The sequence below is a fragment of the Elephantulus edwardii genome, unplaced genomic scaffold (genome assembly GCF_000299155.1).
Source record: "Elephantulus edwardii isolate Elephantulus edwardi_28Jun2011 unplaced genomic scaffold, EleEdw1.0 scaffold00305, whole genome shotgun sequence".
Classification (NCBI taxonomy): domain Eukaryota; kingdom Metazoa; phylum Chordata; class Mammalia; order Macroscelidea; family Macroscelididae; genus Elephantulus; species Elephantulus edwardii.
Genome location: NW_006400055.1, coordinates 526,567 through 533,454, shown reverse-complemented (window position 1 = coordinate 533,454; position 6,888 = coordinate 526,567). Strand labels below are relative to the sequence as shown.

Genomic DNA, 6,888 nt, shown 5'->3' with positions numbered 1-6,888 from the left:
CACAATGGAGTACTATGCTGCATTGAAAAACAAACTTGCTTTTTAAAACCCTCCGGATCACAGGTGCTGACATCAAAGCCTTCAGCCAATCGTGGAACTGACCAGGACTCAGCAAATTCCTTATGTAAATACCGGATCTGCTCCATGGCCTCACGCATCAGGGTCCTGGGCGGGGCACCTGGCGCCTCCATTTGCCTCCGAATTTTCTGGAACCGAATTGCTTTTTTCTGTCCTTTCAGGGCGCTAAGGGAGAACAAGAGCAGAGGCCATGCGTGGAAGCAAAGGAGGCAGAGGCAGAGCCTCAGGCAAATCAGCAGGCGCCCAGCCCCCTCCTCTCTGAGCGAGGGTCGCCACCGCGAAGGAACCTGCTCGGGTTCCAGTCTCAAAAATCTAACAGTTAGAATGGTAACGGCCCGGAAGCAGGCCCGGGAAGGAGCCGGTACCTCTCCACTGCAGCTCCCGCTCAGAAACACGCTGGGAGGCACCATCATGACGACCAAGTGAGCACGTCTAGTGAAGTTTTACAGTTTTAGAAACCCAAATGAGGATCATTGAGTCTTGGAAGCAACTCACTATCACTAGGGTTCTTCTTTTATTGTTGTGTTTGTTGTTGTTTTTAAAACAAAGACAAAACCTCACATATACACACCTCCAAACAAGTGGCTACTATGTATTACCTGTAGATTCTTATTAGGATTTGGAAGTCAATGTGCTTTTCAAATTTGAATAACGAAAAACTCGGAATGGTGAATGAACTTTAAGAACACTGTTGCTGTTGTTGCTGCTGCTGTTATGTGCCGTCGAGTCGTTTGTGACTCATAGCGACCCTATGAACAACAGCCCTAAACCCTGTTCTATCCTGTGCCAATCGCACTGCCTCTGACACACCCATCCCGATTACCCCAGTCACTGAATCAATCCACCTCATAGAGGGCCTTCCCCTCCTGCGCTGTCCCTCTACTCTACCCAGCATGATGTCCTTCTCCAAGGACCTACCTCTCCTTGCAAGATGTCCAAAGTATGTCAGGCGAAGCCCCAGAATCCTTGCCTCCAAGGAGTAGCTTGGTTTAACCCTCTCTAGGATGAATCTGTTTGTTTTCTTGGCAGTTCATGGTACATTCAATACTCTCCTCCAGCACCACAGCTCAAAGGCATCAATTCTCCTTCTATCCTCCCTAGGCATTGTCCAACTCTCTGATGCATAACGAGTGATTGCAAAGACCATGGCCTGTATCAGGCGCACCTTAGTCTCCAGAGAGACACCGCTGCTCTTGAGTACTTTAGAGAGGTCCCCAACAGCAGACTTTCCCATTGCAATACGTTCTTTGATTTCCTGGCTGCTGGTGCCAAGAGTGTTGACTGTGGAGCCGAGCAAACTGAAGCTGTGGACAATCTCAATCTCTTCGCCATCCATCCTGATGCTACCAACTAGTCCAGTGGTGAGAATCTTTGTCTTCTTGATATTGAGCCTCAGTCCATACTGAAGGCTGCAGTTCTTGACCCTCTGCAGTAAGTGCATGAGGTCCTCCTCAGTTTCAGCAAGCAGGGTTGTGTCATCTGCATAACGCAGATTGTGATAGATCTTACACCAATCCTAACGCCACACTTCTCCTCACAGAGCCCAGCCTCTCGGATAATCTGCTCTTGCATACAGGTTGAAAAGGTATGGAGATATGACATATCCCTGGCATACACCCTTCCCATATTTAAACCATGCAGTGTTGCCCTGCTCTGTTCTGACGACTGACTCTTGGTCCAAGTATAGGTTTCACATTAGCATGATTAAATGTTCTGGGATTCCCATTCTTCTCAGAGTCAGCCACAGTTTGTTATGATCCACGCATTATCAGCCAACCGTCTTTCACTTTTCTTCAGAGACAACCGATTAAGGATGCATTTCCTTTTTTTTTATTTTAAACACAGCATTAAACTAAACGTTTGTTCTAATATTTTAATTCTCACATATGAAAATGGGAAATCCTTTAGCAAATTCCATCTTACCCAGGTGATTCTTCCACTAGTATGAAGAAACTGAGATCTTCGTACGAGTTCCAGGGCAGTTGAAATAGACATGGCTATTTGAATGACTAACAAAAAGGGCATGCTACACTGAACCAGCCCTGATGACAAGCATCATCACTGATGTCAACAAAGAGGCTTTGTGTTACAGAGAAACTACACACATCAACACAGAGAAGTCTTAACAAAGGGAGCAGAGGAAGTAGAAAGACTCATTTTGTTTTCCTTTTTTTTTTAGAAAAAAAAGAAGCACTGGCAGGGATAAACAATCACAAGTCACACTGTAGTAATGATTTTAGAGTAATGTTCAGACTTAACTATGGGACTACAAAATGCTTCAGAAGGAGCATGATCTTCATAGACTGTGAGGTAAAAACATTTTAAACAAAGAAAATACGCTTCCAACTCACCAGAATGGTATTACATAAGAACCACCTTTTATCAATAAGACCTTCAGTGAATATTACTGTGATGGTTAATGGTGTGTGTCAGTGTGGTTAGATGTGATTCTCAGTGGTTTGTAAGTAATGTGGAAGCTCCCTATATTCTGTGCTCTGGTGTGAACAGCTTCCCAGTTAGAAGGGACTTTCTGCATCCAACATGCATGGCGGCTAAGGCAAAGCTGTGTTCCTTCTTTGATTTGTCTCACCATAAAGACTTTCAGTTTTCAAGGTATGAGACAGTTCTAGCCAGTACATTGGGGGTGTGCAGTTCTCAAAACCCCAGAAGCCGGCAGCTGGCTGCCCAACCATCAGATTTGGGCTTGTCAGTTCCTACAATCATGTAAATCAGTGGAAATCTCTAACTGGTGGCCTAATCCTGGATTTGACACTTGTCAGCCTCCACAACTGTGTAAACCATTTCTTTCAATAAAGGAAATGTATGTATTTATAACACCCCCTGGTGGTGAGGTATATAAGGTGAGGGGATAAACAAGATGTCAGCAGTTTTGATTCACCAGCAGCTCTGAGAGAGACAAAATCTCTTCTTATAACAATTTACAGCTTAGTGTGGACACACTGTTATGTATACTTAAACAGTTTCATTAAGAGTAAGGAAATTATGTAAAAATGTATTTTCTTCTAAATTTTTTGTTTTTTAAATAAAAAAGAACACTCTGCTGTAGGTTTATCACTTAAAACATGTTTAATTTATTCTAATTCTTTTAGATACTTGAAAATTTTTTAAAAAATGAACTCTAAGCATCTTACTATATAGGATAAAAACTTAAGTAATGCTCAAAAACACTGGCATTAAGAGCAATATAAATAAAAACCATGAAATACCATCAAACCCCAGTAGCAGTGGCAAAGTTTAACACAACAGCAAGCAATAAACATTGGTGAGAATGTAGAAAGATTGGAACTGCTGGTGGGTGGGATAGCAAAATAGTACAACCACTCTGGAAGGGAGTTTGATGTTCCCTCAAAAAACTGAACACAGAAATGTCAAATGACCTAGCTATTCCACTGCAATATACCCCAAGTAAAACAGAACTGAGACACAAACATATTTGTACACCAATGTTCTTGGCAGCATTATTCACAATAGCAATAACATGGTAATAGCCCAAATAAACAAATGAAAGGATTAAGAAACTATGGTACCGTCACATGATGGAATACTCTGTAGCATTTGAGAGCAATGATTTAGAAAAACACTATATAACATGAAAGAAGCTGAAGACCATTATGTTGAGTGAACTCATTTAGTCTCATAAGGAGAAATACTGCAAAAGACCATTATTGTAAAAATAGAAGGAACAAGGAAGAAGGATGAGTAGCCAGGAAACATGGACTTGGTGACAAAAATGAGGCTAGAGACAGAATGAGAGAATTCTGTACAATGAATGATTTATTCATTGCAAATACCTTTTATAAGAAACACAAATGGTGGCTATACACATGGACCTTACCAGATGGCTTACACAGGAATCAGACTAATCAAATATGTGGGAAAAATCATGGGAGAAGCTCAATATCAGCTGTGAAAACTAGGCAAGGTGCTGATTGTAGATCAGGTCATCAAATACTTATATGCAAGTTCAAACTGAAGCTAAAGAAAATAAAATCAAAGCCACAAGAACCCAAGTTTGACCTTGAGTCTATCCCTCCTTAATTTAAAGACCATCTCAGGAACAGTTTTGAGGGCTTGAATACTATTAAGCAAAGACTAGATGAGCTGTGGGAGGATATCAAGACTATCATCCATGAAGAATGCAAAAGGTCATTACAAAGATGGAGGAAGAAAAGACCAAAATGGATATCAGAAGAGATTGAATAATGCACTAGAGCACCGAAAAGCCAAAGCAAAGGGAAGAAATCAAGATGTTAAGGAGCTGAACAGAAGATTTCAAGGGACAGAATGAGAAGACAAAAAGCAAAGTAGTATAATGAAATGTACAAAGAGCTGGAGTTGGAAAATTAAAAGGGACAAACTTGCTCAACATTTATAGAAGGAACTTAAAAGCAAATTCAAGCCTTGAGTTCCAATATTTAAGGATGCTGTGGACAGAAAGTTGAAAGATGCATGAAGCATCAAAGGAAGATGGAAGAAGTACACAGTCACTATATCAAAAAGAACTGACTCAGTGGAATTTCATAAAAAATAAATAATCAAGAGCCTACGGTGATCCTCACCCCACTGCTCCCCCATCCCCCCACTTGTTTCTCATTCTCCATGTGGGGGTGGGGAGGGGCAGTGTTTAATCATAGGGTCACACAATTTGATGGGGGGAGCTGAAGTAAATGGGAAAGATCCAGTGTGGAATAAAAAATCCTACACAAACTTTGTAAATAAATCAGAATTTTTTTTTAAAAAAAAAGGAGCCTATGGTGATAAAGAAGCAAGTACAAGCTGCTCTGAAGGAACTAGCAAAAAACAAATCCCCAGGAACTGACAGCACACTACTTGATATATTGCAACAAACAGACACTGCCCTGGATGCACTTACCAGGCTGTGCCAAGAAATATGGAAAACAAACACCTGATTAACTAACTAGAAGAGATTTATATTGGTTCCCATTAAATAAAAAAAAAAAGAGTGTGGACATTATCAGACAATATCATCTGCAAGTAAGATCCTGCTGAAAATTATCCAAAAACTGGAACAGCACTTCAACAGAGATGAGGCCGTGGCAGTAGGGATATTATAGCCAATGTTGGATCTTAGCTGAAAGCAGAGAGTACCAGAGGAAAGTCTATCTCTGTTTCATTGACTATACAAAAGCATTTGACTGTGAGGATCACAACAAATTGTGGCTAACTCTGAGAAAAATGAAAATCCCAGAACGCTTGATTGTGCTTATGTGAAACCTGGACCTGGACCAGGAAGCAGTCATCAAAAGAGAGCAAAGAAACAAACAATGCATGGTTCAAAATCAGGAAAGGTGTACACCAGAGACGTGTCTTATTTCCACACCTTTTTAATCTATATGTAGAACAGACCATCCAGGAGACTGGGCTCTATGAGGAGAGATATGGTATCAGAACTGAAGGAAGACTCATCAACAACCTGCGTTATGCAGATGACACAATCTTCTTTCCGAAACTGAGGAGGACCTGAGGCACTTGCTGCAGATGGTCAAGGACTGTAGCCTTCACTATGGATCGAAGCTCAATATCAAGAAAACAAGTTCTCTCCACTGGACTAATTAGCAGCATTATGACGGATGGTGAAGAGACTGAGACTGTTAACAGCTTCAGCTTGCTTGGCTCTATAATAAACACTCTTGGTACCAGTAGCCAGGCAAGCAAAAGACAAACTGTATTGAGAAAACGTGCTGTCAGGAACCTCTCTACCGTAATGAAGAGCAATGATGTCAGTCAGGAGACTAAGGTATGCTTGTTCCAGGCCATAATCTTTACGATTACTTGTTATGCCTCAGAGAGCTGGACAATGACTAAGTATGAAAGAAGAAGAATTGATGCCTTTGAGTTGTGGTGCTGGAGAACAGTACTGAATATATCATGGACTAATAAGAGGAAAAAATGTTTGTCCTGGACCAGGTGAAACCAGGTTGCTTCTAGGAGGCAAGGACTCTGAAGCTTCAGCTGACATACTTTGGGCATGTTACAAGGAGGGACCAGTCCTTGGAGAGGGAGGGAACTCTTACTTGGAAGGGTACAGGGATAGAACAAGAGAGGAAGACCCATGGTGAGATGGACTGACTCAGTGACTGGGTGTAGGTGTGTCAGAGACAATGAAGGTGGCTCAAGATAGAGCAAGGTTCGGAGCTGTTGTACATAGGGTGTACTATAAGTTGGATGTGACACGACAGCACCTAGTAATACTATTTTTTATGACTATTAAGAATCCTGAATACTGCTTATTCATTAGACGTTAATAAACATAACCCTGAAAAGGTGATCAGAGATAAGGAACAGAAGATGAGTCAAACTCTTCTTTTTCAACTATAGTTTTAAGCTAAAAGCACATAGTCTAGAAAATACAAAGATGTATTACAAAGAAAAAGGTATTCATGAATTAATATTTTATTCCTCTATTTTCTTTGTTGCATCTGATCTTTAAGTATGAACTGCTTCAGCAATTTAGTAACTGAAATCAGAAGCCAGGTCCTACCATTGTCTCCCTCTGTGACTCCACAAGTCAAATCAGTGCCATGAATTTATAGTCTCTCAAGTAAAAAAGTAGAGAACTGAAAGGCAGATTACCTTGGATATTCCAATCAAAATTAAATTATATAATTAAGAAAACAAAAAGGAGCTAGAGTCAGAAAATCAAAAGGGCCGAACTCGCTCAGCATTTCTTAAGCTCAAGGAACTGAAGAAGAGATTCAAACCTAGAGTTGCTGTAATCAAGGATGCTTTGGGCAGAATATTAAATGATCCAGGAAGTATTAAAAGAAG

At 40.9% G+C, this 6,888-nt stretch overlaps 2 pseudogenes across 1 annotated transcript in view; both read right to left on the bottom strand.

Annotated features, from left to right (window-relative positions):
- LOC102857780 overlaps positions 1-236 on the bottom strand; it is a 1,333-nt pseudogene extending 1,097 nt beyond the window's left edge.
- Positions 1-6,888, bottom strand: part of LOC102859000 — a 221,142-nt pseudogene that overhangs the window by 93,774 nt on the left and 120,480 nt on the right. The window lies entirely within an intron of this gene.